This window comes from Mastigoproctus giganteus, chromosome 14 (genome assembly GCF_048544385.1).
Source record: "Mastigoproctus giganteus isolate SK-2022 chromosome 14, ASM4854438v1, whole genome shotgun sequence".
Classification (NCBI taxonomy): Eukaryota; Metazoa; Arthropoda; class Arachnida; order Uropygi; family Thelyphonidae; genus Mastigoproctus; species Mastigoproctus giganteus.
The window spans coordinates 98,615,310-98,640,871 of NC_143588.1; the positions used below are offsets into that span (position 1 = coordinate 98,615,310).

Below are 25,562 nucleotides of genomic sequence, written 5' to 3' on the forward strand. Positions count from 1 at the left end.
AAAATCATCTAGCTCACTGCCAGAGTTAACTTCACCTCTGGCATTCCCCTTCCTGAATAACTCCTCATGTGTGAATGTAGATGTAAAATACTCATTTAGTTTGTTAGCCACCTGAGAAGAATCATCAACAGTTGAACCATCAATATCCAGTGGACCATCTGATTTGTCCCTTTCCTTCTACAGTTTACACAGGTAAAGAACTCTTTTCTGTTTTTCGTTGCATCCTTTGCCAAGGATTTCTGCTAATGCTAATTATGAGAAATCTTTGGCAAAGAATGCAAAGAAAAACAGCAAAGAGTTCTTTACCTATGTAAACTCTAGAAGGAAAGGGATGAATCAGATTTGTCCACTGGATATTGATGGTTCAACTGTTGATGATCTTGCTCATCTGTCTAACAAACTAAATGAGTATTTTGCATCTACATTCACACATGAGGAGTTATTTTGGGAAGGGAATGCCAGAGGTGAATTGAACTCTGGCAGTGAGCTAGATGATTCTGTAATAACTGAGAGGAAAGTGGAGGAGAAATTGTTGAAGATAAACATAAAAAAGGCACCCGGAGTGGATGGGATCTATCCAGATATATTAAAGGAGGCAGCAAACGAAGTAAGCAAACCCTTAGCCATAATTATGAGAGCTTCTTTGGACTCAGGGGAGGTACCCGTGGACTGGAGATGTGCAAATGTGACTCCAATTCACAAAGGAGGATCAAAGGGAGAGACAAGTAATTATAGATCTGTTAGTTTAACTTCTGTTCCAGGAAAATTAATGGAGGCACTAGTAAAAGAAGCACTGCAGGATCATCTAGACAAGACTTCAGTTATAGCTCAGATACAGCATGGTTTTGTTAACGGAAAATTTTGCCGGATGAATTTGATTGGATACTATGATGTGGTCACAAAGGAACTGGATGCAGGGAATAACTCTGATATCATATATTTGGATCTTAGAAATGCTTTTGATACTGTTGCACATGGAAGACTGCTGAACAAATTGGAGCAGTGTGGCACTGGAGGCAAACTGCTGCTATCGATAAAGGGATGGTTGAGTGGGAGAAGACAGATGGGTAATCAATGGTCACTACTCATCGTGGACTAATGTTATTAGTGGAGTCCCTCAGGGTTCAGTGTTGGGTCCATTGTTGTTTTCTGTATTTATAAATGATATTGATGATGGTATATCAAGCTTAATGTCTAAGTTTACAGTGGATACAAAGGTTGGCAGGGTTGTTAAGAACACTAATGACAGTATGCTGCTGCAACAGGATCTAGAAATGTTGAGCAGATGGACTGAGAGTTGGCAAATGAAGTTTAACATTGACAAATGTTAAGTACTACATATGGGAAGCAGTAACTCCAGAGTAATGTATGAACTTTGTGGTACTGCACTGACAAGGTATGTTCGTGTCGGACGGCACCTGGGATTTCTCCCATCTCCGCGTGTGTTTCGCTGTATCGAGGACAGTACACTGTCAAGCCAGAGACTTGAAAGTGTGTGGGCCGTGTCTCAAAGTACCTGGGGGTAATTGTGCAGGCAGATATGAAGTTTTCTGACCAGTGCAGACAGTCTGCAAGAGTAGCTCATGGTGTCTTGTCAATGATATACAGGAATTTTTCTAGCAGGGACAAGGAGGTGATTATCCCCTTGTATAAGACAATGGTCAGGCCACACCTTGAGTACTGTATACAGGCCTCATTTTAAGAAGAATGTAGAGCTGTTGGAACGAGTACAGAGAAGGGCGACAAGAATTGTGAATGGAACAAAGGGTTGCTCTTACGAAGAAAGGCTTAAGTTTTGCAAATTACAGTGTCTGGAGACTAGGCATCTGCGAGGTGATCTGATTGAGGTGTATAAAGCCTTGAATGGTTTGAGCATGCTCAATGCTGATGGGATTCTTCCTCTTGCTCAGAATAATCACCTGAGGGGACATAAATTCAAATCGAGGAAAGACAGATGTAGGATAGATGTGCAGAAGTTTGCCTTTAGCCAGCGGATAGTTGGTTGGTGGAACAGACTTCCATCCTTTGCTGTGGAAGTTGATAGCCTAAATAAATTTAAGGCTGGGCTGGACAGGTATTTGGAATGAACAGAGGGGGTAAAATGGGAGAGTTTTTTTTTGGCTGATGCTGCATAAGCTTGCTTTCTTGCATCATGTGCCTCTACTAATGCTAATGCACCTCACACACAGGGGAGTCATTTGTCCTCAGCAGGAATAAATGCATAAGATGGCTGTGTCCTATGCAGAGGCAAGCAAGAATGCCCTCTCTACAGTTCCTATGCAGATTAGACTGCCAGTGTTTAATTACAGGCTTTATCTGATACAGCTTGTTTGTGACCTGCCCATGCCAAGATTGTTGCTACTGGGAGGAGAGTAAGCTATTGCATATCAATTGTCTGTATGGGGGACTAACAGGCTACGATTGTTTTGGGTTCCGGTGACTTGGCTGCAGCACTGGCCAGTTCATTACACTTTATTCCAATGTGACTTGGGATCCAGCAGAAATGGATGTTAAATGAACATTCAAAAAGAGAATGTAACATCTGCTGGATTTGTGCCAGGTATGGATGAGGATTACATCTCATCCCTTATAAAGCCTGTAATATACTTAAAGAGTCTGTATACACCATACACCTTTGGTGATTGTGGGTTTAATGTAGCCCAAGGCAAATTCTATAGCATACAAATCTGATAAGTATATGTTGCAGTCATGAGGATCTAATCGGATAGTGTTATCTGGGAAGATAGTGGCAGATCCAACAGATGACTCTGACCTTGAGTCATCAGTGAAGACAGGCATGGAGTCTGATTATTCGACTTGATGGGCAGCATAAAGTTACTGGTAGACAGAATTTGAAGTGATGGTCTTTCCCCACTTGTTAATAGAGAAGTTGCATGATAGTGTTCAAGAATGTCCGCGTGGAAGTAGGTGCCTTGGTGACTGGGAAACATTGTCTACTGTGATGTTAAGCTCTCTGAGCAGCTTAACATCACAGGCATAACATCTTGGACACAAATACCAAAGGGATGGTTAGTAGTCTGACGAGTGTTATAGAGATTTTTTCATCGTGGCTCAAAAAGGGTGTCCACATGTCTTGCAGTGATTTCAGTTTGAAAGCATACTGTAGAGACAACTGTTTGAAACAGTTGTCTCTACAGTATGAAGCAATTACAATTGCTTATTTGCTTCAACATAGAGGCTCTGGACAAGAGATGTTCAAAATGCTCCAGAAGCAATAAGATTCATCTGAGGGTGAATGGGATCCAGCCATTGGAGTATGCTGAGTCTAGCATTCTGGATAGGAGGCCATTTGCCTCCAAATACCATATAATAAAAAAAATAATAATAAAATAATAAAATTGCATTCTTAACCTCTCTATTTTTATTTAGCCTCATTATTTCTGCATTAAATATATTAAAAATAAAACTTTCTAGATAATGGAAAAATCGAAATAACGGCACCTCGAATGCCCAAAGGTGCCGTTATTCTGAAAGTCTACTGTATATGTTTTTGGAATTGTAATTTCAGCTGCATAAACAATGTTTTCTGTGATGTATGCCACTGCATCATTGATAGGCTTCCGACTGACTGTACTGATGTTAAACTCTGCCAGATTTTCCCATTGTTGTTCAAAAAGGGTGTTCACGTGGGGTGGTTAGGTGCTGAAAGGCATTAAAGTCAGTCTGATCAGTCTTCTATCATGGTAACCTAAAATGTAGACATGGCCTCCTGTTAAGTAAGCTGGTTATCACAGGGAAGTGATCACTTCTGTAGGATTTCTCCTCCACCTCCCAAGTGAGTGAAGGAAGGAGAGAAGGGAGCTGTTTGTTTGTTTATTTGGTTTTTAGGAGCATTAGCAACTAAGGCCATATTGCTCCGGGATATGCAGTGGTCATTCCCTGACCTTTCCGCATCCTCCGTATTTGGTGAGAGAAGGGAGCATATAGGCAGATCAATAGCAGAGAACGTGTGGGTAGGCATATGGAAAAAGGTGTTAGAAGGGAGAGGTCGCCAGTGAGCATATGTTCTATGACACATCCCCTTCCATTAATGTCAGCACTAGCCCACAGGGTGTTACATCCACTGAAATCGCCCAGAAGTAAGACAGGGGTGGGCACCTGCACAATGAGATCAAGGTCTATCTGGGAGATGCCAGCCTCAGGTGGCAAAGAAATTAACCTGTCAATAAAAACCATACAGTAAGGATACAGTAACTGCTACTGCTTCTATGTTGGTGGAAAGCAGAACGGGTTGAAATGGGATGTGGTTGCCCAAAAGGATAGCAACTCCTCTGTGGGCAGGTCCATTCCCAGTTCTGTCCTTATGTACAATAGTAGTACTATGAAAGGAAAGGTTTTTATTTGCCCTCAAATATTTCCCTGCAAGCAAATGCAAAAGGGCCTTAATGTCATCAGTATTTCACTGGAATCCATGACAATTCCACTGTAGGAATTCAGCCATTATTTTGGCGGATCTGTTGGTCATCCTCTGAAGTGCTGAGAGCTTATTCTTCTCAGTTTTGGATTTATATTTCTTGGGGAAGTATGGATACTGTCCTGTGTTCATTTCTTCCTCCGCAAAGAGTTCCAAGACTGAATCATCTAGTGGTACCTCCATCTCAACATCCATTTTTTCTCGAGAAGTAGGGGATGCTTCAGATTTTTTTATTCTTTTCTCTAAGAATTTCCTTTGTTACTGGTAGAGCAGCGGCTGATTAATCCTTCTGTGCAGGCTTTTGTGAGCTTAACAGGTAGCGTACGTTGGGAGTGAATGACTCTTTTGATGGAACTGTCATTTCTGTTTGGATTCCAATGAAGCACCTCCCTGCTACATTCTGAGCATAGGTAGGTTTGTTTATAATCAAAGGTTTCACCACTTTTCTTGCCTTGATATATGTTCAGCTCTGCCCAAGTTTCTGAATTTCTTTTTTCTTCTTGCCACCTCTGGCATGCTCATGAGTAAGCAGAGTGCTCTCCTTGGCAGCTAATGCAGGTGGGTTTTGTAGCTAAACACAATGTAGTTTTGTAGTCCTTTGCAGCACATTGAATGCATGCCTAAGTTTTTGAATTTCTTTTTCCTTCTTTCCATCTTTGGCATGCTCGTGAGTAAGCAGGGTGCCCTCCTTGGCAGTTAATGCAGCTGAACATGATGTAGTTTTGTAGTCCTTTGCAGCACATCAAATGCATGCAAGGGCTCCACGACAGGCCAATTTGTGAGTGTCCATATTTCTGGAACTTAAAGTAACTTAAAGAATTTGGGACATATGGATGCACCGGACAACTAATATAGCTAGCTTTGATCTCATTAGGAGGTGTTGGTGAATTAAACATATGATGTTTCTAGTGGGAACAAGTTTCCCATCCCTATGTATGAATATTCGTTTTACAGCATGGTGTCATCACAGAATGGGGAGGACCCATTCTGTGATGACACCGCGGGATGAGTTCATTGTTTTGTAGGGAAACTGTGATCAGCATTCTCCCCTTGGAGGAGCTGTTCTGGATGTGTCACTTCTGGTCTCTACAAGGATGTCACCTGAGCAAAGCCGTTTCACTGATTTGAAGAGCCTGCCAAACCCTTCCAAAACCTTCTAGATAAAGGTTTCTCACTTGCAGAGTGTATTATCAGGTAATAGTGTGTTGGACCTGATAACTTCTGTTTTCTGCCTTTTTGCTGAAGTGACATTAGCAGGCAATTTTTCAGATAGGGACCATGTTGGGGCCCCCAAGAAGAAACAACTTTATCAGGATTCATAGCATTTTTATTTTTTGTTCAGTGTCTGAGCTCCCCACACACCATGGAGCTGAAATGGAACACCCACTACCCAGCAAGCAATAAATGTGCTTGGGAATGGGATGCCAGAACTACTGACACTATACTTGCACTGCTTCCAGCATGAATCCTGTCCCTCGGACCATGAGGATAAGGGCATGACATTGACGTGGTTGATCCTTGCAGGCAAACCCACTAGCCAATTCATCTTGGCTGAGCCATCCAGAACCACCTGCCTTGTCGAAGCAGGAGTCAAAGTGGTATGTTGAAGCTGGGCTGGGCCCCCTCAACCACCAGTATTCCCCTTTCCAAGTTTCAACAGGTCTCAGTATAAGGCAAACACACCAGATTCCTATGATGTCAGCCTGGACGTAGGCTGTGGGCACTGAATCCCAGTGATGATAATCTGGAAGCCCAGCATCACTGGGAGGTCCCCCTAACTACATATGAGTGTCACGTCGAGGGGGCTCTGAAAGCATAAAGTAAAACAAATGAAGGCAAAATTTTCACTGTTATGATTCCAGAAACAAGAACTATAAATTCAAATTATGGGGAAAGAGGTTTAGACTGACAGAATACTAACAGAATTCCTTCAAAAGGGCTGTACTGTGCTGACAAGGTATTATTCCAACCTCCTCATAAAGCTACATGCTTCTTTTAAAAGAAAAAAAAAAGACAAGGAAAGCTGTCAAAAGGTGTGTGCCTGTTCCATGATAATGCCCTTGTGCATACTTTGCATGCTGTAAGGTGCGCCCATGAATGTACGTTTGAAATATTGCTGTCTGCTTATTTCTTCCTGACCTTGCACCCTCAAATTTCCAGCCTTGAAGTCTATTTTGCTGCTGATGCGATTTCTGCTGCAGAGTCATGGTTTGAAGGACAGTCAGAGGACTTCTACAAAACTGGCCTGCAGAAGTGTATTGAGAAGTGGCAAAAATGTGTCATTTTGTCTGGTAACTATGTTGGAAAAGTGTAATATGGTATTTGTTTCAAACTTCTGTTAACTATTTCTGGGTGAATACAAATCTTTTTTTGAACCCTTTGTGTGTGTGTGTGTGTGTGTGTGTGTGTGTGTGTGTGTGTGTGTGTGTGTGTGTGTGTGTGTGTGTGTGTGTGTGTACACACACTCATAAAAAGAAAAAGAAAGTGAAAATGAAAAAAAAAGCACTGTGTATACCCTGTACACATGAAAGATGTTTTATTGAACAATTATGTGAAAACATCTTTGGCTTGGATGAGGTTAAATGGTTTTTAAGAATGAAAAGAAACCAAACACATTTAACATTTTAAAGCATTTATTTTTTTTCGACAGTTTCGTCAATTTGAGGTTGCAAATATATGTTCAATAGGTAATTTACTTAAAATGGGTTTGATAGCTAAAATATGATATTACCAGATGCTTTTGCAGTAGAAACAGACATGAGCTGATTTATCATAGCTATCGTTGCATTCATACTGTTTCCCATAGGTTCTTTAGGAGCATTATTAAGCCACAAAAGAATGTGAGCATGTGAACTGCCATAATGTTGAAATTCGATCTGTTTAAAATAGTTGACATAATACTGTCGAAATGAATCGAAACACTTAGACTAAAGTAAAGTTAAAATACAATCCACAAGTTTATTAAAATGAATTGCACATGTTACAGCATCTTCGTTAACTAATGTTACCTTTTTAACAACTGGCTTTTAGCCGTGAAGGGTATTGTGTACGGCATGTGCGTTTTGTATGCAATAAAGAGTTCTTTTCCATAAAATGAAGAGCTTCTGCTAGCTCGTCATGGATATCCAAACTGTCTTGTTTTAATTTCTATAAAAGTTTTAGCAAGCGTGTAGGCCAACCGATTTCATTTGTACTCAAAGTTAAGAAGATGTAGGTTTATCCAATTGTCTGATCATCGCAAACAGATCTCTTTTACGTTGTGTCCAGTAATAAGTTGAATTAGGAATCAATTTCAAAAATGCCAAATTCTTTTCGATACAGCTATTGATGTATTTTTGAGATTGGATTTGTTCTTTGGTGAGCTTAGGGTCTTTTCTGACATATTTAAAAACAACTTTTAATGAATCTTGAGTTCTCAGTCTCGTTATTTTCATAACCACATAAAGAAGATAAGGCATCATTCCAAGCCGATCCGAACAACCAAGTTCCCTTGATGCCATCATAAATGGTGTAACTTTTAAATTACCTGTAAACTCTTGATAGTGACCAAGGTAAATGCTAGGAAATGACAATTCTTCAGCATATTTGTCAAAAGTAAACTTTGTGGAAGTAAATATTTGTCATCGCTCCACAAAAGAGTTTGTTGTTGAGTAACTAAACTTTCTTCAATAGGTATAGCTTCTGGAGATTACCCTGACTTCTAATCTCTCTTGGCACAAGCACATTACATCTAAAAAACTTGGTTTTCTCTTTCGCTCTCGGCGTTACTTTTCTTCCAAACAGCTGTTCACTCTGTACAAATTGCAAATCTGCCCTACCATGGAATATCGTTCCCATATCTGGGGCGGTGCTCCCAAAACCTCTCTCAGGCTTCTAGATTCCATTCAGAAGAGGGCAGTTTAATTAATTAATGGCTCCTCTCTAACAGAGTCTCTCCACTCGCTGTCTCACAGACATACTAATAGATGCGGTTTCTATTAGATAGCGTAGTATTGACATTTAATTAATTTAATTGATTGATTTTATTAATTTAAAGTATCATGCCCCAAACTAGAGCAGCAAAGCAACGGGCACAAAGTGGCAAGAGTGCTGTGACTCGGAGGAGAACCGAGGGGGGCGATTCTCCAACGCATCACAGCCTAAAAAAATGTGCAACTTGTGAAATGTTTGCCAAACTCTCTGGAACAGAACATGACATTGCCATGGGGGATGTCTTTGTGTGTGTGCGATGTAAGGAGTGTAAGGAAATCAGGCGACAACTCAGCGTTGTTATGGGCCTATATGAGAGTTTGAAGGACAGGGTGGATGCCCTCGAAAGATCTAAATTGAGGGGCCCATCGGGCTCACAGCTGCCCACATCAACGCCAGAGCTTGCACTTGGTCAACACGCAACACAGCGGCAGCCCCCAAGGCAGAATGCGCTGGTCCCTCAGGAACTAGTAGTTGTTGGAGACTCTATTGTCAGGGAAACATGCTTTGTAAAAAGGATAGGTGGAACAGGACCAGGGTATGTCTGCCAGGGGCAAGGGTTGATGACGTTGTAGAGCAGATATCATCTTTTAAGGGCACAAAAGGTGATATAGTTGTACATGTTGGCACTAATGATATTAGGAGTAGGAGACCAGCAGAATTACTTAACAAGTACAGGTCACTGATGAACAAAAGCCAATAATTAGGGTTGAATTTGAAAGTGTCTGCAATTCTGCCCAGACACGATAGAAGGGAGTATATGATGAGAGCCTTGTCGATCAATTCGGCCCTGGAAAGAATGTGCAAGGCTCAAGGGGTAGAATTTTTTTCAGCCTGGACTGTACTTGTTAACAGGAGAGACTGCTTCTATAGGGATGGGATACACTTAAATAGAAAGGGTGCAAGAATATTTGGTGATACTATCGAGGCAGTGTTAGGTGGGTCGGAAAACTGATAGCTTGGGGAGATACAAGGACTAATAGTTTAACAGTAGCCGTAGGCAGAGGTGAAGGTGATTCTTGCACAACTTCTATTAGAATAAGTAGTGATTTGGAGCGTGGGGTGTTGAGGGTTTCAGGGACGGATGGCAGTCATCCTGAAATAGGTGGATATATGGGATGTGTTAGGGTAACTAAGAATAGGAGTAGGAGTAGGAGCATGTATGCTTGCATGTATACCAATGCTAGAAGTATAGTAAATAAATTTGATGAATTTGAAGTGTTGGTCAAGACATCAAAGGCGGATATTGTTGGGATAGCAGAGATGTGGTGTCACACAGATATAAGGAATGCTGAACTGGAATTTGGGGAGTACAATGTGTACAGAAAGGATAGAAAGGGAGGAGGTGTTATGCTGTTAATAAAGAAAAACATAAAAATCAAACAGTTGCATCCAGTTGATATAGATGAACAGTGCACTGTTGAGTCAGTTTGGTGTGACATAAGCACTGCGAAAGCAAAAATAAGAGTAGGAGTGTGTTATAGGCCTAATGACTCGAATGAGTACAATGAACAATTGTACAGAGAAATAGAGTGGGCTAGTAAATCAGAATGTCTTATAATGGGGGATTTTAACTTCCGAGATATTGACTGGAACTTGTGGATTGGTCACTCACACCCTAGTCAGACTTTTGTGGATTTATTGGATGATTGTTTTCTGCAGCAGCATGTTCGAGAGGCAACCAGAGAAAGTAATACTCTTGATCTGGTTATCAGCAGTGATCATTCGTGTATTAAGAATTTGCAGATAAAGGAACCACTAGGTGGCAGTGATCACAGTGTACTGATGTGGGATTTACTTAAAGATTTAATTACCATCAGGGGTAAAAGAAAGGGTTTTTGCTTCCGTAAAGGTGAGTACAGTGGTCTCCGACAGTTTTTAAATTCTGTACAGTGGGACCAACTGACGATGTTACCAACAGTAAATTCTAAGTGGGAAGCATTCAAGGAATTAATCGTGGAAGCTACTAAAAGTTTCATACCTATTAAGAAATATTGTTCAAGGTTTAGGCCTAAATGGTTATCTAATGAACTAACGAGACTCGTGACAGAGAAGAAAAATGCATGGGATGCATATAAATTATCAAGCGACTCAGAAGCCTATGGCAGATATAGGCAGGCGAAGGCAGATTACGAGAAATCCTTGGCAAAAGATGCTAAGAAAAACAGCAAGGATTTCTTTACTTATATACACTCTAAAAGGAAGGGGATGAATCTGATTGGTCCACTTGATATCGATGGTTCGACTGTTGATGATCCTGCTCAGATAGCAAACAAAATGAATGAGAATTCATTTTGTTTGCTATCTACATTCACCCATGAGGAATTATTAAGGTTTGAATATGGCAGAAGGTTATCAAATTGTAGCAGGATATAAATGATTTTGGAATAACTGAAAGCAAAGTGGAGGAGAAATTGTTGAAGTTAAACATAAGAAAAGCACCTGGGGTGGATGGGATCTATCCAGTTATATTAAAGGAGGCGGCAAAGCAACTAAGCAAACCCTTAGCCATAATTATGAGAGCGTCCTTGGACTCAGGGCAGGTTCCCACGGACTGGAGATATGCAAATGTATCCCCAATTCACAAAGGGGGATCGAAGGGTGACAGGAGTAATTACAGACCAGTTAGTTTAACATCTGTTCCGGGTAAAATAATGGAGTCACTCATTAAAGATGTATTGCAGGATCATCTAGACAAGACTGCAGCAATAATTCAGACACAGCATGGGTTTGTTAAGGGAAAGTCTTGTCTGACAAATTTGATAGGATATTATGATGTGGTTACAAAGGAACTGGATGCAAAAAATAATTTTGATATCATATATTTGGATTTCAGGAAAGCTTTTGACACTGTTGCGCATGGAAGACTATTGTACAAATTGGAGCAGAATGGTATTAAGGGTAAGTTGCTACAATAGATAAAAGGATGGTTAAGTGGGAGAAGACAGAGGATGGTACTCAATGGGTCTTCGTCGACTAATGTTATTAGTGGAATCCCAAAGGGTTCGGTGTTAGGTCCACTGTTGTTTTGTAAATTTATCAATGATATTGATGAAGGTATATCAGGCTTAATTTCGAAGTTTGCAGATGATACAAAGGTTGGTAGGGTTGTTAATGACAGTAATGGCAGTGTGCTACTGCAACAGGATCTAGATAATTTGGGCAGATGGGCTAAGATTTTTTTTTTTTTTTTTTTTTTTAGGAGCATTAGCATCTAAGGCCATATTGCTCCAGGGATATGGGTGGTCATTCCCTGACCTTTCCGCATCCTCCGTATTTGGTGGTCACGGGCTCGAACCCCGGTCTAATCAAGAAACGTGTGCTACGCACTGCTGTTCCTGCCCACCTGGCTACGGAGGCGCCTTATGGGCTAAGAAGTGGCAACTGAAGTTTAACCTTGACAAATGTAAAGTACTGCATATGGGTAGAAGTAACCCCAGAGAAACGTACCAACTGTGTGGTACTACACTTAAGGTGGTAGAAAATTAAAAAGACCTGGGAGTAATTGTGCAGTCAGATATGAAGTTTTCTGAGCAATGCAGACAGGCTGCCAGGGCAGGTCATGGGGTTTTGTCAATGATATATAGGAATTTTGCTAGCAGGGAAAAGGAGGTGATTATCCCCCTGTATAAGGCAATGGTCAGGCCATGCCTTGAGTACTGCGTACAGGTCTGGAGGCCTCATTTTAGGAAGGATGTAGATTTACTTGAGCGTGTACAGAGAAGGGCAACAAGATTGGTGAGGGGAATGAAGGGATCCTCTTACCAAATGAGGCTTAAGTTCTGCAAATTGCAGTGGCTGGAGACTAGGCACCTGCGCGGTGATCTGATTGAAGTGTATAAGGCCTTGAATGGGTTGAGCACGCTGAATTCTAATGGGATCCTTCCACTTGTTCAGATTACGAACCTAAGGGGGCATAAATTCAAATTAAGAAAAGACAGATGTAGAATAGATGTACGGAAATTTGCCTTTAGCCAGCTGGTGCTTAATTGCTGGAACAAACTTCCATCTGTCGTTGTGGAAGTTGATAGGTTGAATAAATTTAAGGAGGAACTGGACAGGCATTTGGAGGGAATGGTGTGATTTTTTTTTTTTTTTTTTTGGCTGATGCTGCATAAGCTCATACAGTTGCTTTCTTGCATCACATGCCACTACTACTACTACATACTGTTTCTGCTGCATGCCTTTTCTACAGATACTTCCATGGGTGCTGTTCTTCTGAATTGGCTTCTATAATTCCCTCTCTCTCTTTCAAAACAGTTCGAACATGTGCCACCACCAGCTAACATCCATTTACTGTCCAACTTCAAACTCACAGAACCAACTTTTCATCTTCCTCGTTTATTCATTCAACTGCTGTTTTCTGAAACAACCTTCCTTCATGCATATTTCCTGAAAATTATAGTCTATAGAAGTTCAAGTCTAATGTCAACAAATATCTTCTTTCATCTTCTCAACCTCCAACCCAAGCACAGTACTAAGTACTATAGGCTCTAATACCTCTCGTATTTGGGGTTTTCATAAAAAAAAAAAAAAAAAACTCATTTCATCACGTTTAGGAGCATCATTAGGTTCCATGTATTCATCGAAGAATGCTTTGTCAATCTCCATATCATACAGATGACAAAGGAGTCGTAAGCAGATAGTTTTACGAAACCCTTACATCTTGTTTTCGAATCAAGCCTATTAAATAACTTGAGTTGTGAATTTTCTTATGTTGATATGAACGTTAACGCAATAATCATCATCTATACTCTGAGGCAAATGATTGACCATTGAATTAACATTTACATGAACATATATAATTTGACCCAAAATTCCCCATTGGCCAAAACAGTGTCTTAGTCTTCCCAGGGGCTCACATCTGGTGAGTATGGGCTTGGCACACCCGGGGTCCTGAGCTGGATATCATCATTCTTCTCTTTCTTGGTGATTCCTTTCTACTTCTCTCTCTCAGGGTATCTCGGAAATTTTTTTTTTTTTTTGCCTGTTGCAGCATAAGCATCAGGCTTCCTTGCACTATATGGCTAATACTAACAATAATAATTTACATGAATAGTATACAAGGAGAAATGAGCTGCTCGGTCACTAAATCCAATCAAGGCAGCTGAGGTGGAATAGCAGGATAAACGAAACCATTACTCTTCGAAAATGTTGAAATGGAACCATTTTTGAGAGATGCTCGACAATTATTACGAGCCTTCATAGTCGTTACATATCAAATTGGTAAGTCAAAGAGAAGTAATGGATAACTTCCCAGAGTGCACAATTTTACATCATTTTCATACCATAATCGATCGCAGATATCACAAACAGCTCCAAATGTATTTTTCAGAAATTGTTGTTCAAATTCTTTATAGGAGTTACGGTCATGTTCTATGTTCTTGTAAATGATATCATGCTCAACTACTGTTGATACCTGTGGAGGGTCTACAACATGTGATTGAGCTGAAATATGATTTTGTTTCTTTTTTGGATGATGCGATTCAAGCTGGTTGTTGCAGTATACTGTCTAGCCAGTTTGGTAATAAATTGAAAATCTTCAGGTAATTTATTTGAACTCAAATCTTCTGGATCGAAATCTTCAGGAAGTTCTTGAACATAATTTCGTGATGTTGATAGTCCAGCTTTTTGATGAGAAGTAGACATAGAAGGCTGATGTTGATCAAAATCTTGAGAAGCAGATTTTATTAAACTGCTTTTTTTTTTTTTTTTTTTGTTCTCTATGTTTTTGAACTCCCATTCTTTTGTCGACATGGGAGACTTCTTCGGTGGTTTTTAAGCTTTTATTCTTCCATAATTCTTTCGATTTTTTTCAGCTGGAGTTTTAGCCATCTTCAAAATACTCTTATAAGTTGTTAACTAAAATTAGATTTGGTATTTTTATAATTCAATAGTTAGCAAAATTTGTAGAATAGTATGACGTCATAACCAAAAACTACTGCAAGTGACTGTTGTTTGTTGAAGTGATTGTTTTATCATTGTGTTCTTAAATCAAAACTGTTTAAATTTTTAAACGGTTTAATTGAACAGATATTAAAATTTAACAGCTAGAACTGAAGTTATGAATGATGTAACGTTTTATGCTCATGCCCGCTACTTACTTAAGCTACTTAGAAGGTTGGTGTTGATCAAAATCTTGAGAAGCAGATTTAATTTAACTCTGCATTTCCCCCCCCCCCTCTCTATGCTTTTGAACTCATTCTTTTGTCGATACAAGGGGCTTCTTCGGTGGCTTTGAAGATTTTATTCTTGCACAATATTACTACCCACTACTTACTCTACCGAATCAAAGTTAGTGACTGAGTTAAAGTCATTTGCATCATTTCCATAAGAAAATTTCGTTACCAATTGGTTTTGCTTCAATCCGAAAATGTAGCAGGTGCCACCATAGATGTTTTCACATCAAAAGTAAGGGGTTTTTTTATGGACAAGGGCTACTGACATACAGAAAGTACCTAACAACCATAATGAATATAAATGATAGAGTAATAGAGTGAAGAAATATAAAAAAAAGAGTAAAGAATATAAGTAATAAAGAATACAGTATAAGTAATAGAGCAAAGAAATAAGAATTAGAAGAGGTAAATAGACGAAAGAAATTACAATATGTATATACAAGGGCTGTTCTGAAAATACGCGGACTGGTAACACTGCTTCGTTGCTATGGAAACGACTGATGAGTTTGCAGTCTAGGAATGTTCTCCCACCTTTTCTTAATTAGTTTGTGCAAATGTATCACATAGTATTCATTTTCGTGTTCATTGTGACAGTTTATGTGAAGTGTGTTTTATGATGGAGGATGAGAAAGATATTTTGTTAATTATTAGACAAAGAATTGCAATCAAATTTTGTGTCAAGTTAGACAAAAGTGGTTTTGAATAAAATAATCGCATGATGAGTCCTGGATTAAATATTTTGATCCCAAGTCCAAACAGCAGTCAAGCATATGGAAACACCACAATTCACCACTTCAAAAAAAATTGAGTTTTTGGTTCATCAAAAAAATTTATGTTGATTTTGTTCTGATGCCTGCAGAATAATACTGAAGCACTGAGTTCCTGAGAAACAAACTGTAAATGAAGAATATTATGCTAACACGTTGCTAATTCACCTCAAAGGAGCAATTTGCAAAAAAAAGACCGGAACTGCTTAATCAAGAATGGTTTCTTCTTAAAGATAATACTAGGCCACATGTCACACAACCAGCAATGCAAGCTTTAGCGAAAATTGGTAGTCAACCACTAGACTATTTTCCATATGGCCCAGACCTCACACCATGCGATTTCTGGGCTTTCCCGAGCCTCAAAAAAAGAGTTGAGAGGAAAAAAAATTTAACACAAATGAAGAAATTAAATCTGCCACATCCACTATCCTGCAATGCCTTTCAACAAATGGGCTGCAGCACGTTTCAGAAGCTAGTGAACTTCTGTAAAAGGTGTATAGAATGTGAAGGATGCTATTTCGAAAAGGAGACCCATACCAACCTCCCAAGTGACTCAGACTCAGAGCAATGGTCTCAGTCTACGTATTTTCAGAACAGCCCTCATATATATCTAGGAAATAAACTCATACACCGACCATTGAACAAAATTTTTTTTTTTTTTTTTACTGTAACTAAAATTTTTACAAATAGTATAAAAACAAATTATTTACAATAAACTAATAATTGTATATTGCGGAATACTAAAAACTGTAATAAAAGATCGTTTACCATGAAATAAGCTAAAATATAAAATTAAAAGCGCTAAAAACCTAGAGCTTTCGAGAGCGTCAGCTCTCTTCTTCAACAGTAATATGACTTTCTGCAACATCTCCTTAAATAGCAGGTTCACGGTACCTCCACACGTGGTATTTCTCCATGGCCAAGTTGGCCACGGTGGCACTAATGGGTGAACCCATGGCCGTACCGTGAACCTGCTTATACATAATTCCTTGCAATAACATGGTAGTACTAGCTAGACATAATTCTACCCCGGTACAAATATCTTCCACACCGAGCAGTGATCTATTACCAAGTGAGGTATCCCTGGTCAATGCCATTTTTACACAATATACTGCATGATTAATAGGAATACATGTAAATAAAGATACAACATCAAAAGAGATCATGCTCTCATCATCATTTATGATGATGAGAGAGTTGGAAAGTAGGTGTTCGTTTCCTATCAGGAATTGGAGAAGATACGTTGATGATACCTTTGCCCTGGTCCAGAAGGGGAGGGAGGATGATGCCGTTTGCTGGCTTAATAGCTTCTCCCAATTTATACAATTCACCTCAGAGGTGGAAACGGGCGGTAGGTACTCTGTCGTTTTTGGATGTATTGGTCTCTAGGGTGGGTTTTAGGCTTAAGACGTCAGTTTTTAAAAAACCCATGTGTAGAGGTCAATACACCCACTATAATTCAGCACAAGCTGGACAATACAAGAATAGTGTAGCAAAAGCTTTATTTGACAGAGTAAGATCACACTGTACCACTTCTGAGGATAAAGAGAAAGAAATTAATCGTGTCACGGCAGAACTTAGAAAGTGCGGATACCCCCCAGAGGATCCTGGATAGATATAGTAGAGGGGTGTCTGAGCGTAGGGAGTCGTTCGTCCCGGTAGCCACCGCATACATCCCCTACTATCTGGGCCTTACTGAGCATCTGGCAAGAATTTTACGGGGTTATAAGACACGCTGTGTACAACTTCCTGTGCACAGGAAATTGTACACAGGCTGAGGCTGTGCACAGCTGTGTCCCAGGTCAAAGACCGTATACCAAAAGATCTCAGTAGCGGAGTTATTTATAGAACAGAATGCCTGGATTGTGGGGAGTGTTATGTGGGGGACACAAAACGACGGCTTAGGGATTGTCTGGGGGAACATTTAAATGCCATAAGAACCGCTGATTACAGTAAGTCTGCCGTGGCCGAACATTTTTGGGAGAAGCAGCATCAAATCTCCCCGGAGGACAATTATTTTGGATCGTGCACATGGATACTGGGAGCGTAAATGGCTCGAGGGTTTACGGATTGGTTCATCCAGTAAGAATACTATGAATAGAGGCATGCGTATTCGTCCTATTTTTGAAACAATTGTATTAAGTTCAGATGAACGATTTTATTTGCCACGTACCCGAGACATTTCCGCTTCCGGTTCTGACCATGTGCCGATTGAACCACGTGGAGAAATACCATGTGTGGAGGTACCGTGAACCTGCTATTTAAGGAGATGTTGCAGAAAGTCATATCACTGTTGAAGAAGAGAGCTGACGCTCTCGAAAGCTCCAGGTTTTTAGCGGATTTTTTTAATATTATATTTTAGTTTATTTCATGTTAAACGATCTTTTATTAGTTTTTAGTATTCCGCAATATACAATTATTAGTTTATTGTAAATAATTTGTTTTTATACTATTTGTAAAAATTTTAGTTACAGTAAAAAAAAAAATTTTGTTCAATGGTCGGTGTATGAGTTTATTTCCTAGATATGAGTTTTCCCGACCTCAGAGGCCTCTTTCAGGATAGCCCTCATATATATAAGAAAAAGTGTTTAGTTAACCTGAGTTGGACTTCATTGTGATACCCTATAATTAAACACAATATATAATGAAATAAGATGATAATGAAGCTAATTACTGATAAAAGGATAATTGAATCCCCATGATATACGTTCATTAAATAGTGAAATATAAGTTTCACAGACAGATGTAATGTTTAATCAACACCTTAATGGCATTAATCTGATCTGACACCTTTTCTAATTCTCTATTTTTCTAAATTTTTAACACTAATTTCATATATTATGTTTTTTTTACTGTATATAAGCACAACCATCGTGTTGTTATCAAGAGTCAACCTTTAGAATTGCACCAAAAGACAACAATATGTTTTGTTTCTAATGCTTGTGTCTAGCACATGCCATGTAGTTAAGAATTAAAAAATGGTGAATTTAGAAAGAATTTAATAAATTAATGAATTGGAAATTTTTGAAATTTAAACCAAATTAGTCACTCAGTGAGTTAGGTGAGTTCTTTTAGTATTTTGTTTGGCATTTTCCTTTTGAGTCAACCAAGAACAAATGCCTGCATTATGGATTCTTCCCCATATTTATCACCTTTTGGCCTTATTCACCAGCTTTATCCTCATAAATTTCAAATTCATTAATTTTATTAAATTCATTATAAATTCACTGTTATTTAATTCTTAATTTCACAGCATGTGCTTTGCATTATTAGAAGGAGAGATACTAAGCTGTCATCTCCTCATGCAATTCTGGTGGTTGACTCTTGATAACGACAGCAGGATTGTGCATTATATGGCAATATTTTTGTCTATTTTTATATTTATGTATATTTTATGTTTTTTTTTATATACAGTACTATAATATCTTACATTTTTTTACTCTTTTTTTTCTTTTCTATATTCCTATATTTCTTTGCTCTATTACTTATATGTCTTCACTTTATTACTCTAAAGGGGCACGATTTTTCAGCACTGGTAACTCAGAAGCAAGTAAGCTGTGAATGGTCAATATTATGCAAAATGAAACACTTAAAACTCATTTGCATTATGCAATTCAGAAAAAAGAAGCCACGAATTCTTTTAAAAATAGCAATTTCTGGTCTTTTAAAAATAGTCTTAAATGTAATGCATGCTTCTAGCACATGAAAAAGGAAGGGAGTTTTATGGACAAGGGCCACCGACAGACAGAAACTATTCAATTACCATAATGAATATAAGTGACTTATATACAGCACATCTGGCAAAGGGTGCAGTGGCAGTCACTGGTGAGGCATCAGTGGTAGCACCTACCTATAGTATAGTTCCAACCTCAGCCTATGTGATTTTTGGGGTTCTGTAATGATTAAATATGAGCTATAAGGGCACAAATTTCCCCTTGATGCAAAAGTGAAGCAAGCAACCACCTTAATGCTTGTGTTTGAGATGGGATGCCACAAAAAAGTACATCATGTGAAGGATACCACATTTTGAAAAGAGGACCATTACCAAACTTGAAGGAGCCTGAGATTCTGAATAATATGAGTAGTCTCATTACTTTTAAAACATGGTGGCTATATTAGTGGGTAGCAAATTTTCTAATCTTGGATTTGAAAATCAGAGTTCAGATGAGCATTGTTGTTTTCCCAGACCCTGTATCATTTTCAAGGCTATTCCTGCCACGTTGAAATCCTCTGTACCCACCCCTTCATTGTTGCATATGTTGTAAAATCAGCAACCCAATGTATACAATTTATAACCTTGAGTATGAAGATATTCAACAATTCCATGATCCTGGCTTTTCATTTTCATCTTTTTCCATTGTATCATTACTTTGGGCACCTAATAAAATAATATATACACTTTTTATAACTTTAAAATTTGGTGCTTATATTTATAAGAAACATTGCACACACAACATTTAGAGATTGTAACCCTTCACTTTTTTATAGACACACAAAACTTTTAGAGATTGTAACCCTTCACTTTTTTATAGACCTACAAAACTTTTATCCACCCCCTCCTCATATTTAATTTATAAGATGCAATTCTTTGGTGATATTTTGTAAATCAGAGATATAAAGAGAACATTTCTTGTAATTAGGGGCAGACTTGTCCATCAGACAGGCAGCAATAACCACCAGGGGCAACAGAAAATTTGAGTCATTAACTAATAGTCAAGACATAAGCAATTCAAATGGAGTCCGAACATGCTAGTCCATCCCTGCTTGTAATAAAATATTCTAAATACAACATGCCATTAAAAGTCAGTTCAGTGGGAAATAATATACACATGTTGTTTACTTACATAAGAACTGGTTAAATGGTACAGTCAGCTGTACCCAATGACTGGCCAGGATGCTAACTTTTGCAGCAATCAAACTCCTTAGAAACAATACAATGGACAGCTTCAGTATGTTAAACCTTTAAAAATAAACAACACAATAAGAGTTTTAAGAGAATGCCTATTTAACTGCTTGTAAGCATATGAATTAGTTATATTTATAAAATTAAAACTATTTTTGCATAATTATGATTGCTTTACAAGAATACAGGTGGCTAAAATCTGACCTAGACATTAAAATGCAGAAAAACTGTCTCTTAATATCATCTGTATATGTAGAAACATAGGCAAAACTGCGAGCAGTGCAAAGCTTCAATGATGCTAGTCTCAATAAATTCTATAGGCTGGTGCTGCAGGCAATCCATGATGTTGTTGCAGACATTCTCTCAGATATGCCACACAAGCTGTACTGTTACCTGGGAGTTTAAAACGCTGATGGAACTGATATTCGGGTGGCACTCAAGTCAGGTGGACCCAATTTCGGCAAAGCCTGGATGGACTGGACAGTCATATTCTCTGTTTGCACCTTCATGATGGTGGGACTATTAATAATCCTGGGAATAACCCCCATGCGCAAGTACACTGTGAATGACCAGTCAGGTGTGAACCAACATAAGCAGGGGTCGAGGTGTGGCACCCACACCACATGGAGAAATGCCCCCCTCTGTCTTACAAGCCAATACTAGGGTGGTAGATGATTCTCATCAACCGTGTCAAAGCTTTTGACAGTGCTGCGCATGGAAGACTGCTGTACAAATTGTAGCAGAATGGTATTAAGGGTAAGTTGCTACAATGGATAAAATGATGGTTGAGTGGGAGAAGACAGAGGGTGGTAATCAATGGCTGCTCCTCTTCGTGATCTAATGTTATTAGTGCAGTCCCACAGGGTTCGGTGTTGGGTCCACTGTTGTTTTCTATATTTATCAATGATATTGATGAAGGTATATCAGGCTTAGTTAGTCTAAGTTTGCAGATGATACAAAGGTTGTTAATGACAGTAATGGCAGTGTGCTACTGCAACAGGATCAAGAAAATTTGTGCAGATGGGCTAAGAAGTGGCAACTGAGGTTTAACCTTGACAAATGCAAAGTACTACATATGGGTAGAAGTAACCCCAGAGAAACGTACCAACTGTGTGGTACTACACTTAAGGTGGTAGAAAATGAAAAAGACCTGGAAGTAATTGTGCAGTCAGATATGAAGTTTTCTGAGCAATGCAGACAGGCTGCCAGGGCAGGTCATGGGGATTTGTCAATGATATATAGGAATTTTGCTAGCAGGGAAAAGGAGGTGATTGTCCCTCTGTATAAGGTAATGGTCAGGCCACGCCTTGAATACTGCATACAGGTCTGGAGACATCATTTTAGGAAGGATGTAGATTTGCTTGAGCGTGTACAGAAAAGGGCAACAAGATTGGTGAGGGGAATGAAGGGATCCTCTTACCAAGAGAGGCTTAAGTTCTGCAAATTGCAGTGGCTAGAGACTAGTCACCTGTGCGGTGATCTGATTGAGGTGTATAAGGCCTTGAATGGGTTGAGCACGCTGAATTCTGATGGGATCCTTCCACTTGTTCAGATTACGAACCTAAGGGGACATAAATTCAAATTAAGAAAAGACAGATGTAGAATAGATGTGCAGAAATTTGCCTTTAGCCAGTGGGTGGTTAATTGCTGGAACAAACTTCCATCTGTCGTTGTGGAAGTTGATAGGTTAAATAAATTTAAGGAAGAACTGGACGGGCATTTGGAGAGAATGGTGTGATTTTTTTTTGGCTGATGCTGCATAAGATCATACACTTGCTTTCTTGCATCACATGCCACTACTACTACTATTAGTAGTGCAATACCACTACCTTGCTTATTAGTGGCTTGAAGTGGTGGAACCAGTGTTTAGTCTCCAGAGCTAAGTTCCAGTCAACCCTTCCTCATCTCTTCCATCATGCAGTATGACTGATGTCTTTTGAGGTTATGATGGATATCATGGCGAGATCCAAACTTCCTTACGTTTCAAGGCTGCAGCTTTAAACGGTGTTCGCAGGCCGGCCGGTAGATAGTACACCGGACCAAACCTATTGGTAAATCTCTAGGAGGCTTCCGGATCTTGCTACCTCTACTCTGCCAGAGAGTGACTGGAGGGAGTCCGAGCAGTGTGTATGTGGGGGGGGGTATTGTTGAGGCCACGTTATGTCAAGGATCTGGGAATATTCTTACCAAGTGTATGACATATCCAAAAATTTCATTACTTCATTACTCTCCCTGCCCACTTTTTCTTATTATTGAATACACAGTGAATTATCAAACTAATAGAGCAAGCTTATCTGCGAAAAGATCTAAACTTCCCAAACACTTCCTAGTTCATTTCACAAATATACGTGGTCTCAGCTCTAATGTCAATGATATCCATTTCCACTTACAGTCTGCCAAACCTCATGTACTTTTTCTGACAGAATCTCAGTTATCAGTTGATTCAACAACTGCTCATTTCAGTTGCCCAAAGTATTCGCTGTATGATTCCTTTCATCTCAAAGGTGGTACTTCTGCATATGCCCGTTCCAATATTCCCTGTCAGAGAGACTTGGTAATTTGGAATCCCCTCTTTTTGACCTTCTCTGGCTTAAAATCTTCATTCTGTCAAATTCATCTGTTGTTTCTACCGTTCTCCCACCTCCACTAATCACTTGGAGCTCTTTGACTTCCTCTTTTTGCAACTTGACTTTCTCCAGTCCAACTTTCACAACAGTGAGGTAATTTTCCTTGATGATTTTAATGTTCACAACTCCAGCTGGCTTCCGTTCTCTAGTCACACAGACCCAGCTGGTCAAGATGCTGAGGCTTTTGCAATTACTAATGACCTCACACAGATTGTTCATTCACCTACTAAAATACCGGACAATCCTAAACATACAGCCAACATGCTTGATCTTTTTCTCATAAATAACCCTTCTAAGTGCACGGTCAAAGTGAGTGTTCCTTTAGGCACCTCAGATCACAACCTGGTGATTCTCTCTTCTCCAATGGAGCCTTTATCTCATGGCTAATCCCACCCTCATGTTGTTTGGCATTATAAGAATGCAGGCGCCTCCATAGCCAGGTGGGCAGGAGCAGCAGTGCATAGCACACGCTTCTTGATTGGACCAGGGTTCGAGCCCATGACCATCAAAATACAGAGGATGCGGAAAGGTCAGTTAATGACCACCGCATATCCCCGGAGCAATATGGCCTTAGTTGCTAATGCTCCTAAAAACCAAATAACAAAACAAACAAAAAACAAGAATGCAAAATGGAATGACCTACGAGATTTCTTTTCTTCTTTTCCTTAGTCGGATTACTGTTTCAAAACTTCTGATGTCAATGTTTGCTCAGATCGTGTCAGTTAAATTATTCTTGTAGGAATGTAATCCTTTAATCCACACTCCACTTTAAAATCTCGTTCTTTATCTAAACCTTAGTTTTAAGCTAAGGCTGTTCAAGATAAGAATGTTGCATATCGTAATTGGCTCATTTCCAATTCTTCTGTTTCATTTTCTGCCTACACCAAAGTTCGCAACAATTGTAAAGCAGTTATTAATCAGTCCAAACTAGATTGTGAACAGGAGAGTAGAAAACTTGCTTCTTGTCTTAATGGTAGCCGAGCATTCTGGTCTCTTGCCAAAGTTATTGGCCGGAACTTTTGCCCATCTATGTTCCTACCTCTGTCAAAACCAGATGGTTCTATTATTACTTCAGCCAAGAATAAAGCTGACCTGCTAGCATCCCATTTTGATTCCAACTGATGTATTAATGATCTTGGTAAAACACCTCCCACCATTTCCAACACACTCCATTCAATGCCTCCTGTGGTCTTAAGTCTGAAAAGGATGTTTTTTTTTTTTTTTGTTTTTTTGTTTTTTTTTTAGTCGGCGCATCGGCTTCTGTGGCCATAATGCACCTCCCAATGTTTTTGCACTACTCTGATCCAAGCCCAAGGTGGGATTCGAACCCGCGACCTTTGGGTTGTCAGGCGGGCACTTTACCCACCCGGCTAGCCTGGTCGGCGTCAAAAGAATGTCAGAAAGATTTTGACGAATCTTGATGCAAAGAAAGTTCTCAAAACCTGTGCTCCTGTCCTTTGCTGCCTTTTTTTCGCTTTCTTATTCCAAAGGTGTTTTTCCTTCTTCTTGGGGGGCACCTCCGTAGCCAGGTGGGCAGGAGCAGCAGTGCGTAGCACACGCTTCTTGATTAGACCGGGGTTTGAGCCAGTGACCACCAAATATGGAGAATGCGGAAAGGTCAGGGAATGACCACCGCATATCCCCACAGAGCAATATGGCCTTAGTTGCTAATGCTCCTAAAAAAAAAAAAAAAACCAAAATAACCTTTTTCTTGGAAATTTGCTCATATCCAGCCAGTTCCTAAAAAGTGTGACAAATCCCTCCCATCTAAAGTAATGGAAAAATTAATTAACCGCCAACTCAAACTACCTAGAAACCTTTCGTCGGATCAACGATCGCCAGTATGGATTCCATCAGTGTCGATCCACTGGTGATATTCAGGCTTATGTTAGCATTAGTAGAGGCATACGATGCAAGAAAGCAGGCTCATGCAGCATCAGCTGAAAAAAAAACCTCCCATTTCACCCCTCCATTCGTTCCAAATGCCTGTCCAGCATAGCCTTAAATTTATTTAGGCTATCAACTTCCACAACAAAAGATGGAAGTCTGTTCCACCAAATAACCACCTGCTTGCTAAAGGCAAATTTCTGTACATCTATTCTACAACTGTCTTTCCTCAATTTGAATCTACACCCCCTCAGATTCTTAATCTGAGCAAGCAGAAGTATCCAGTCAGCATTGAGCCTGCTCAAGCCATTCAAGGCCTTATACACCTCAATCAGATCACCTCGCAAGTGCCTAGTCTCCAGATGCTGCAACTTTCAGAACATCGTTAGTGCATCCCTTTATTCCCCTACTTTATACTCGTTCTAGCAATTCTGCATCCTTCCTAAAATGAGGCCTGACCATTGCCTTATACAACAGGATAATCACCTCCCTCTCCCTGCTAGCAAAATTCCTATATATCACTGACAAGAGTCTATGACCTGCCCTGGCAGCCCATATGCACTGCTCATTGAACTTCATATTTGACTGCACAATTACCTCCAGGTCTTTTTTACTTTCCACTTCCCTGAGTGTAGTACCACACAGTTGGTATGTTTCTCTTGGGTTATTGCAGTACCCATATGCAGTACTTTGCATTTGTCAATATTAAACTTCAGTTGCCACTTCTCAGCCTATTTGCCCAACTTATCTAGATCCAGTTGGAGTAGCATACTATCTTTACTGCCTTTACAGGGT

General features: G+C 39.6%; 1 protein-coding gene across 1 annotated transcript in view; it reads right to left on the minus strand.

Moving 5' to 3' along the window:
• Positions 1-25,562, minus strand: part of LOC150075426 (uncharacterized) — a 66,673-nt gene that overhangs the window by 29,121 nt on the left and 11,990 nt on the right. Inside the window, exon 2 of the mRNA XM_090388274.1 lies at positions 20,195-20,310. The gene's annotated coding sequence lies outside the window, so the exon portion shown is untranslated. The remainder of the gene's footprint in view (positions 1-20,194; positions 20,311-25,562) is intronic.